Raw genomic sequence first — 12,083 nt, forward strand, 5'->3', positions numbered from 1 at the left:
CGGTGCACAATACTCGTCGCACAGCAACGCCGGGACTCAATCTCGAGCAGCTACGTAGCGTTCGTACTGCAGAGGAACGCACAACAACTGGAGCAAGTGCAACCAAGGGAAGAGCAGCTTGGAGCGGCGACGCTTGAAGACGGCTGGAGTAATATAAGGTCCGCCGTGAGTTATCGAATCGAGGAAATGACTGGTTTGACGGCGAATGTCAGCAGTTGGTCGAAGAGAAGAATGCAGCAAGGACGAGGATGCTGCAACACCGCACTAGAACGAACGAAGAACGATACAGCCAGGCACGGAACAGACAGAACACGGTTTTTCGGAGGAAAAAGCGCCACCAGGAAGACCAAGATCGCCAAGCGATGGAACAGCTGTACCGCGCAAATAACACACGAAAATTCTATGAGAAGGTGAACCACTCATGTAGAGGCTTCACGCCACAGGCTGAAATGTGCAGAGATAAGAGTGGTAACTCTCTCATGAACGAACGTAAGGTGATCGACAGGTGGAATCAGTACTATGACGAGTATCTGAATGGCGAAGTACAAGATACAGCGAACGGCACAGGAATCAATCTGGGTGCACGCTCAGCCGACGATTGATTCCCAGCACCTGATCTGTCGGAGATAAGTAAGGAGATCGGCAAGCTGATGAACAACAAAGCCGCGGGCAATGACCAGTTGCCAGGCGAGCTGCTCAAACATGGAGGAGAGGCACTGGCTAGAGCGCTGCACTGGATGATTTCTAATATTTGGGAGGAGGAGATTCTACTGCAGGAATGGATGGATGGAGTGGTATGTCCCGCCTACAAAAGGAGCGATAAGCTAGATTGTTGCAATTACCGCGTAATCACATTGCTGAACACCGCGTACAAGCTATTCTCCCAAATCCTTTGCCGTCGTCTCTCACCAATAGCTAAGGAATTCGTAGGGCCGTACCAAGCGGGATTTACTGGAGAACGCACCACTACGGATCACATATTCGCGATATGACAAGTACTCCATAAGTGTCGTGAATGCAACGTACCCACGCTGTATAACTTTTTTGCACTTTTCTCGATAGCTGAACCGATTTCCTCAAATGGAAAGTCTTATTGCCCCATACGAAATTACTGAAAATTGTTTGGTTCCGACTTCCAGTTCCGGAGTTATGAAGTAAAATGTGCAAAAATATGAAAATAAACGATAGGCTTTTTCAGTTGACTGCCGAACGTATATCCATTCCAGTTATACCAGTTCCTGGCTTGCGGTTTCGGAAGCACAGGAAATAGATGTCACAAACTCTAAAATGGAACGAACTCACTCATTGATAATTCATAAAATGAATCCAGAAATAGTATATCAGTTCAGCGTCAATATTAGATATCATATTTTATTCTGTTTTTGATGAAGTATTTAAATTCTATTAAGTACAATTGATCTAGTTGTTAAATCTTCAAATAAAAATCAATCAAATAGGCTGTATCAGAATCAGTTCACAGAAGTGTTTATGACATGATTATATACTAAATGCTGAAACATCAAATAACTGAATAATTTGTCTCATACAAATAATTTATTCTTGGTTTGGTATTACAATGACAGAATTTTAAAATTTTGTTGCTATTTTCTCATGCAGACTTTATTATTATTTTCGATATTTCAACTCATATTTCAAACTAAATAATGTTAATTTATGCCATTGAGATATTTGAATTTAATAATAAAATTTTGTTTTTGGAATTTCCTTTTCTATCCGGGACACCAAACCACCAGAATTAATCAAATGTTAAGGCTAAATTATTCATTTCTGTTTCATGAAGCTGATATGATTCGAGTGCATTTTACTCACAATTAAAATCAAAACCTTCATACGCCTTTGTAGCACATTGCTCCAACATTCCACGAGCGACTTCATCTTTGACAAAATTGAACTATTGCTGGTAACTCGCACGACTGTTTTTTCATTTGTAGTGGCTTATTCAGTTATTCAGCTCGATATTATTTTTTTCTATTTTACCTTGAAACGCTCCGACGAAGTGTGAAACTAAGAAATTTAAAAAAAAAATGTTTTCTAGTAAACCAAATTTCACAAATACATGATAAAAATGTGCTTGAACCAATGTAAATTCTTCTTAAACAATTCTGTTAGAACGATCAAATACTGAAAGTAATAATCTTTCCGATTTCTTCAAAGTCTCTATTCAATACGTTTAATTTTTAAATTTGCTTATCGTCGAGAGACAGAGTATAATTTTAACTGAATCAATACCCACTATCGTGTCGAAATAAATGAAATAATCCACTTCAACAAGGGTTTGCTTAATAGAAAGTTTTTTGTTAGTTTAGAACTGTGCATGCTAAACACTAGTTTTAACGTTTAGCTCCATTCAATCAATAACTGACATTTCTTGAATCTCTCGACCTTTACGATATTCTACATCGCGACCATAAACAGTGCAAATCAAAACACAAATTAATTTTTCATTTTCGATCAACGTCGTGAGTGTGCAATTCACAGCTCGAGTATGTTTCGCTAAAAACCAATCCAAATGCCATCTTCTGCTTTCGATTGTGCACAATGCGAAACGTGGCATTGCATCCGTGTTCAACAACTAAATATGATAATAACCTTTTTTGATGAATGAGAAACCACGATTGCAGAAGGAAGAAATAAATAATTTTGCATAAAGAGATGACGAAAGAAAGGAACGAATCTGGGAAGGCGAGAGGGTTTTTTGATAAAATATGCAATTACAGATGAAATAAACGTTCTGTCCTAAACGCCTTACTGCCGTGTCTTGTTCGCGGTTGGCTTTTGAATAGTAACAGTGATAGGTGGCAACTTTAGTACACTGATTCGGGGGAAGCTTAGATATTGTACAGTGGACATATTTATTTTCAGGTGCTTCTTGCGAACGATTTTTTGAAATTTCTGTAGGAGTAGATAGTAAATTAAAATAAATTTTTATCAGCTTGAGAAATATTCATTAGTGTGAGAAATTTTAATAACAAAAATCCTTTTATTCACACGAGCGGTCTTGTACAATTTACAATTGTTCCTAAGCAATAGAGTGCCTGAAACCAGAGTGACGACTGATGTTCGTTTGGAAGGCACAGTTTTGCCACACGAACAAACTATCTGTCAAATACAATGTAATAGCTTACGTAACTGCCAACACGTCGGATTAAATGTTTTGAGTTGTTGCCAACATTACGAATGATTCAAAATTGGTACCACGTACGCTTCGCTATTCGACCCTAAATAAATACAGGCAAAACTCGAAACAACCCTTTACATTTGGCGTCCATGCTTAATTAAGCATGTGATTCGAAATAGTGGAGCACATGGCTCAAGTAGGCTCAGTAAAATTTGCACACAAAACAGCTCGTTGCAGGCCAAACGTTTTTATTAATAAGCTAATATTCATCTAGTGTTCATTTTAACTCTCAAAGATTGCCTAATCGATCTGGGGACTGTTTCATTATGTAGGTTATATTTGTTGTTCAATCTAAGTCATTTGATTTATTTTCAATAATCAAGAAAAGTATTTTGATTATATATCAGAATATTATTGGTATGAGAAAGTCTTATATATGAAAATATTATTGATATAAGAAAGGTATCATTACACCACTAGGTGGACCAATATAGGTTTTTCATTTTTTGAAAGGTTACAATCAAATCAATATCATATGTTTGTGGTAATAACATGTATAAAAATATGAAAAGTTATAAAAATACAGTTTTCCAAAATTTACATTCTCTTAATTCTAGGAAAATCGTTCAATTACTATTCAGTGTCTATTTTTTAAAAAGCACACTCGATCATTTGTTCACTATTTACAATTTTTTGAGTAACGCGCACACGGACAATTTCTGTAACTTTGGAATCGTATGAGTAAAACATGTGATGAAAAGCTCTGAAAAGCATCTGAGAGTCCGAAGGAAGATTCGTCCATACATATCAGTTTGAGATGTCGTTAAAACATCGACTTTATGCAGAAAATCATGAAGTTCTCTAGGTTACATATTTACAAGATGCGAAAAATCTCAAACTGGAGTGCAAAGCATGAAGGTCCGCGCCCAAACACTCCACACGAATTTGCTCATCAAATCGTGTTACAATGCTTATGTCTAGACTTTCGACTTCCGTTAACTTCCTGGACAATTATATTTCATTACCTAGAAAGAAGAAATTATAGAAATCTGTAAAAAAAAGCTCCCGAGCAAGTAGGCAATTTGCAAATGTGGTTAAGAAGCTACTCTTTCCTTTAATAAGTAAGCGCAAAGGATCAACTCTGTATTGGCCTGATTTAGCTTTTCGACACAATGCTCGTATCGCGTTAACCGAGCCGTCTGGCATCCGGGAGAATTATTTCAACCAAGAAATGATCCACTGGTTTCCTATTACATGTCGTAAAAGGCCACTAAAACGGTAGCTTGCAAGTCGAGGTGTACTTACGTGCCGATGACTGAGTGGCTGCAAGAGCTTAAATAATTCACTCACAAACGGAGCTCATAACTCCCTGTCACAATTGGACTGCCTGATTGAAGGCATAGACAGAAAGTATTTATTGTTTGTCATGTTTGTCGTATAACCGGATTTCGCCAAACGATGATTTCATATTCTTCATATAATATGAATTCCTGAGGAGCTGTTGTTATTACTAGTAAATTCATTTTTGCCGCAAACCGCAGAGTGTTATATTTTTACTAGATTTGCATCTGAAGATGTAGAAATTTCTACCGCATTTTTACAACAATCATTGCAGTACTGTGGTCAAAATTCTGGCCATTACAAACTCAACTATCGCATGAATGTTATTCAGCGTGCCAAATATCATTCGTGTGGTTTGTGTGAACACGATTACGATACTTCATCTGGTATATAACTGTCCAGTATTGATGCAACTATGTGTTTCTGTTTTTGGTGCTCTATGCATGGTTGAATCTGTTTATGGGGAGCTAAAATTGAAGGATGTTCTATCGTTTCTCATCCAATGTGGTAAGAAGCTATGGTCAGAAGGAATCATCGTGAATGATGTCTTACTGTTTCTACGCAAAATAGTTTTAGCTGTTTGTTTGGCATCCCTTATGCGGTGCCAAATTTACTTCTGGTCATCAAAAGTAAAGTCTTGGCATTACATTCCTTTGGAGGAATTTGGTATTTCTGTTTTAACAGATTTTGCAGCCGATTCTTAGTATACAGAATCATTGCATGTCTAGTACTACAATTCTATTGACACTCCTGCTCATACATATTGCGAATCGTTCTGCATTGTTCCGGGAACGCAGAATGGTGTCGCTTTTGTAAAATCTCTAAATCCTCTCGGGAGTTGGTTTTATTAAATGTGCATTCTGGCCCCTGCAGATCGCTCAGCATGCTACAGGGTACAGAACTATTTGTTTTTGTTTGTGCTGTTTGGCCTCCTCATTTACTACACAATTCCTCTCCTTACCTTCGTATTAGGAAAATTATGAGAAGCCTTGGTAAGACACAACTATACAAATAATCAAGGGAATGTGCCGTTTGAGCTAAATTAAAGGATATTAGGGAAGATGCAGCTGTCTTTGGGGTTGTCGATATAGGTGTTCTTGTCCAGAGTGACGTGAGGCTTTCCATAGTAACGTGGCCGTTTGAGCCGATTTTTTAAATAATTTTTTTTTTGAGTTGGATCTCGTTGTCATCCTTTTTCTAGGGGGAGAGGAGCTTCCATTTCCCTCCTGCGAGGATTGTGGGGCACTTCGTTCGTGGTTCGTCTCATCATCCATTGCCGCATCGATGGTATTGTTGTCGATTTTGTACTTTGTTGTACATTGGTTGCAATTGCTGGTTGGTTGGAGGGTAAGTTGTTAACTGCAGCTGGTGTACTTTGTTCTATAGGGGATGATGATGGATTCGTTGAAGGGGATGCTTCATTGATGTTGGTGGCTGTCACAGTTGTACTGGGGTTGCTTGGGCTTGGTGTGAAGGAAGCACCATTGTCCTTTGGTGTAGTTGTCTCCTTGTCCAGTTTATCACATGCCTTACCGTAGTGAATAGCTTTTTGGCAATATTTACATGTCGCCATCTGATTGTCATAGGTAACAAGTGATTTGCACGGAATGCTTGTATCTTGACCGAAAATCACATAAGATGGTATAGCCTTCTTCAAGTGTATGCGTATAGCCTTCTTTCGTGTCGACGGTAACTTTTGTTCTTTTGGTTCACTCATTTCGGGGTCGTTGTATTGTTCACTACACAATACTGTACTTGGTTTCTTCTGTCCCGAACGTAAGCGGTTTTGTTTTATCGACTGACTTGGATGAAATGTGAAACCGAACTGAGTGTACGTTGTTGTCGTTGTTGTTGTTGCTGTTGTTGTCGTGTTCGATGTTGTAGTTGTTGTTGTTCTTTTTACTGCGTATACTGTAATATTTGTTTCTGTTATTGTTGTTGTTGAAATTTGTATTATTTTGTTGTTTCCGCTTCCGATGTTTCCGTCTGAGGTTTGCTTTTTCTGCTTATTTTTCTTCCAGCCGTCGAGTGCGCTGTTTCTTGTCCTATGAAGCACCAGCCACTGTCGCATGCTTGAATTTCCTTCTCTGTTCCTAAGTTGTGCTGTCGAGTTCAGGAGTACAGTCCAGTAGTTCTTCTAGTAGTCTTGGATGGGCGAATTTCGTTTCTGGCCTTGGGTTAGAGAATTCTGACGATAAAAATTTAACTTCGTCCATAATTTGGTAGACGATTTTGTTCGTGTCTATGTTGAGATTACTAGCGTCAGCATCGATTCTTGTTTCGAATTCGTCAAATTTGTGAAGTAGAACTGCAGTGCATTTTTCGATGGCCGACTGCGCATTAATTGCCAGTATATTACTTGATTTACCCAAATCTTCAACAAGAGATTTAGATATACTAATGGTTTCTGATGGCTTAGAAAATTCCAGTGATATTTTTTTCGGTTGCAGTATTAATGCTGTTTATTTTAGTCAGCTCCGTTTGAATATCGGTCATTAATGACTCGATATGATTGAATGATTCATTCGATACGGCCGTGGTTTTTAGATACTGAATAAGGCCTGATTCGAGTCTGTCTGGAACTTAATACTGTCCGTTAATTTTTTCTGCAGACGTATGAGTTCTTTCAAATTGAATTCTTCGTAATAGTCCTCTTGACGTTCGATGCGTCAAGGAAGCATTCAGTGCACAGTTGACGACACCGTGTGATGATAAGACTGCTTACAAATTGATTGCGTCGAAGCATTTTCAACGAATTGCACAAATCTGGATTTTTGTGAGAACCACATACTCCAATCGGATTCCTTTGCTTCAATTTGAATTTCAGGCATAAATTCCAAAATGGACAAAACTGAATCCAGTGAATCCAAACAACTGCACACAGCGCAAAGCCACCCCATGGAAGGGTTGCCGGCGATGTGTGGAATGCATGAATGCTCTAAACGGTACCTCCTGACTGACATTCGCGGCTGGATACTTATAAAGAATGTCGGGATGCAACTTCGGCATCAAGAAACACTGGTTCGGAGCATAATGGCATAATATGCATCAAAACTCATAAATTTGCACACATTCAGCCAGTCCCTCCGAGCTGCCTGTCTGGAGATACCCTGTCCACGTTCTCGGTTGGCGGTCATGTGAAGTGTATCCCTTTTATGCACATCCGTCGGAGTTCACGGCGGCGTAGTGGAGTAATGACGGGCAATATGTGCACATAAAAGATACGAGAGTGAGAAGAGCGGCAGCAGCAGCGAAAACAACGGATTGTTGGCATCCTATAAGTCAACGTCAACCATCCGTCGGTTCTGATGATAATTCAAAACTGCGAGAAATCAGATTACTTAATACGATTTGATAGTGACGGCGATGAGGAAGAAGAGATTGATAATGATGCTAAATTGGATAAAGCTGATTACCCGATCGGCTGGCGGGACTCCATCGCTAGGCAGCAACCATCGCTACATCATTTGTTCGTACTTTTATCGGCTGTGCGTGTGAAAAGCGTGAAGGGTTCTGTCTGTCATGACAAGATGACCACTCAAAATCGATTGAACGGAGTGGAATTTGTCGAGCGCCTGGCACTAAATATTGGACGAATGGCAGACAAATTTGTATTACCAAGCAAGTAATTCTACTTTCATAAAATTTGAATGATATCTGTCAAAGCATCAGAATGTCATATCTGTCAAAGCATCAGAAAGAGAATATTAGTATGGTTTGAGTCAAAATTAGATTTCACTTAGTATCACACTCAATAAAGTGTACGAATCAGTATAATAGATTGATAAGGAATGACGAAGCCGTTTATTGAGCATTGAAAATAAATATTTGCCTGTATTTTTGAAATTTACTTGGCTGAAATTGTAATCCAATATAGCTTTCGAAGAATTAATTTAATTTTCTAGCCTTTTTGCCGTACTCAAATAGAAACATTGTACAATCATTGTAAAATCCGGCTTTGTAATTCAGGAGCTCAGGGATTGATTTTAAGTTTCGTTAATTGAGCTGTAATTTATTCACCTAGACGTGAGTTTGAAATTATTCTGCTTTTATTACGTGACGCTTGAAGTTGTAGACACCAAAGACTGGTTACGCGGTTTTTTTTCAGCATCAAAAAAAATTCTCGATTTTGGAAGTCTCCATATTTTTCTATGTCCCAAAGTAGATTTTCACAAAAAAATTTTTTTTGAGATTGCACCAGATCTGGAAATTTCATGCATTTCTAAGATATTTGGTATCAAATTTTTTTTTCTTTAGTGTGGAGGTTTTTTTACGCGGATTTCCGAAGTTACACGGCTTTTTTAGTGTATTTAGTTTTTGGTCATGCAGTTAATATTGGACTAAGGCCATACAGTTAATATTATATTAGCTAGTGTATCTTAATGCGTGCATTACTCATTAAACTCAGTACAGGTTTCCTGGTCACAGATTTTAACACCTTTTCTCAACCTTTTTCAAATTAATGGTTTGTTTTTAGTCATGTTATGGCATAGCTAGTTTTAAATTTGATCAGCATCTAACGGGGAAAAAATGTGACAAACGAATGCAACTATGTAATGGAAACCGCGAGAATGTTACCACAGAGACGGGACTCAAACCCGTAGCTAGCTTTTAACCGGGGAGACAAAAACAAATTAACGTCTGACGGCAAAGCATAAATTGAAGATATATGTTACTTGCGATGCGGTGTGAGTTGTTTTCTGTTGGATAGGTTTTCATAGTGGACTATAATTGAATGCTGTGGCGGCCAAGTAAAGCGAAGCATGTTCGGTTCTTCTACTCAATTTAGCTGTCTCTTCATGTGTTACCATAGGCAGGTTAGTTCAATTGGAAAAATTAAATTCCACGGTGAAAAGCTAGAGCTACGGGTTCATTTTCCATATAATTTTCCAAATTTGTTTCCAAATTTCATTTTCCAAATCTGTTTTCTCGTTAGATACTGATCAAATTTAAAACTTCTTCAAACTGTTGAATAGTTTCGGCTGCCGACATATGTTTCGGTTATATCCATGCATCAAAAGCTTTCACCCATCTAAAATTTTTTTATGTAAGGAACGAAGCTATCGAAGTTTGAGTAATCTGTACTCAAAATTTGATAAAATTTTGCTCAAAATTTGAGTTCTTTGCACTCAAAACAAAAAATCGTGTTTCGATCTATATTTAAACGTTATACACCCAAACCTCCATTTACGTAATAATCGGGGGCTCGTAAATCGAATTATGACGTAAAAAAAGTTTACGTTATTTGGAATTTTCAACGTAAAAAAAGTTTTCCTTATGTATATATCTTATTGGATATTAATAATATATTTGATAATTATGGAACGAAAATTATCAGTTTTTGCAGGAAAAGGAAGTTCTAAGTAGCATCAATTCCCAACATGTCGACTTCCGGTTCATCGATAATTGTTACAAACCATCAAAATATAAATATTTTCGGAACGGGTTTGACGAGTACATGTCAGAAACAGCTGCTAAATGTCGCTATCAACGAGACGAAGATTGGAAAGTTTATGTCACTGGACTGCTGCCAACCAGGCTCTACTAATCATCATATATTGAGTGTCTGAGAGCCGATCTGTCATAACTTAAATTCTCTTGATATTATACTCAACAGGACGCTCATTGATTGCCGATACGATTGATATTATCTTCATTTCTCCTGTCACTGCCCGATTATGACTAAATATTATTCAAGCAGCATAAACATTGAATTAAATTCATGTATAGCAATAAACTCCGAAATCCGATGACTTTTTACAAAGAACAATTAACTTTATCAATTTATGTTTATGTTAGTACTCTCATGGCATTTTTTTTACTTCAACAGGGAATAGGAGAATGAGAGAGAGAACAAAATGCCTCACCTGTCTTTGACTGAGTATACTTCTACTTGGTCATTGAACTATCGAGTATCTCATTTGACAGACACTTTGACCGTACCGATTACAGTTGACGATGATTTTAGTCAGTCTGTCAAGGTTATTTGACATAACTGACAATTTGCAGCTATGATCAGTAAACGATGTTTGAGTTGGTTCTGAATTCCAAGATGGCGACTTCCGATTTATTGATATTCCTTGAAGACCCTAATAATATGAGTATTTTCGGAACTGGATTTATGGGTAGGAAAACGATGTTTGAGGTGTTCCTAAATTCCAGAATGACGACTTCCGGTTCAATGATATTCCTTGAAAACCCTTATAATATGGGTATTTTTTAAACGAGTTTGATGAGTTCATGTCGGAAAACGATGTTTGGAGTAGTTCTGAATTCCAAGATGGCGACTTCCGGTTTATTGATATTCCTTGAAAACCTCTAGAATATGGGTATTTTTGGAACGGGTTTGATGAGTACATGTCAGAAAACGATGATTGAGGTGGTTCTGAATTCCAAGATGGCATAGCCATCTGCTTCAGTTTTTTATGTCCAGAATTTGACTTTATTATGGCAATTGTTCACCAGTTTCAAAAGTCTTGATAATCTGAAACTGGTTTGACTGATATTTTAATATTTTTGCCTTTCGCATATAATTTTCCAAATGAAAAACCGATTAGTGAAAATTGGCCCGGAGGGCCATGTATCATATACCATTCGACTCAGTTCATCGAGCTGAGCAATGTCTGTGTGTGTGTGTGTGTGTTTGTGTGTGTTTGTGTGTGTGTGTGTGTGTGAGAGAGAGAGAGTGTGTGTGTGTGAGAGAGAGTGTGTGTGTGTATGTATGTGTATGTATGTGTCAATGTATGTGTGTATGTGTCAAATAATCTCACTAGGTTTTCTCCGAGATGGCTGAACCGATTTTGACAAACTTAGATTCAAATGAAAGGTCTCGTGGTCCCATACGGAATTCCTAAATTTCATCCGGATCCGACTTTCGGTTCCGGAATTATAGGGTAAAGTGTGTTCAATATTGTACACCGTCACTTAAAATATTTTCGGATGCAACAAACATTTAAAACGTAATCTAGAGTTCTTACTAGAAAAGTTTGTACGTCATTTTAGTTGGTGACCGACTTTGATTATATTGGTTCTCGGGTTCCGGTGACGGAAGTGCATATGTTATAATAGTGAACCCATTTCGTTTTCTTAAGGATGACTTACTCAATCAAAGCACTGTTTTATTTTGTATGTTATGCATAAACATCCTCTTGGTTTCTTTCAAAAATCGAAGAGAAAAAAATTGAATAGAATACGATAATATTATATACATGAGAAAGGCATCCTTACACCACTAGGTGAATTAAAACAGGTTTTTTAGTACGTATCGTTTATTTTACCAAATGCGATAGAACGCTTATTCAATGATTCCTTAACTATTCAGTAAATAGAGACTGTCCCAGAAAGTATGGACGCACTTTGATTTCGCTGTAAATAATTCACAAGTGTTAGATATTCAAATTTTATTCGATATACTGATAATATTAGACTACAACAACAGAATATTATTCTCAACATTTGCTACTTGGCCATTGTAGACTAGCTGGCGCACCTTATTGCGAGCGTTCCTCATTAAATTCCGTGCAGACAACTTGGCGACAAGTTTTGACACTTTTTCCAATCTTTTTCGAATTGTTGAATGGTTTCGGCTGCCGAGACATGTTTT

The sequence above is a fragment of the Malaya genurostris genome, chromosome 3, assembly GCF_030247185.1.
Source record: "Malaya genurostris strain Urasoe2022 chromosome 3, Malgen_1.1, whole genome shotgun sequence".
Classification (NCBI taxonomy): Eukaryota; Metazoa; Arthropoda; class Insecta; order Diptera; family Culicidae; genus Malaya; species Malaya genurostris.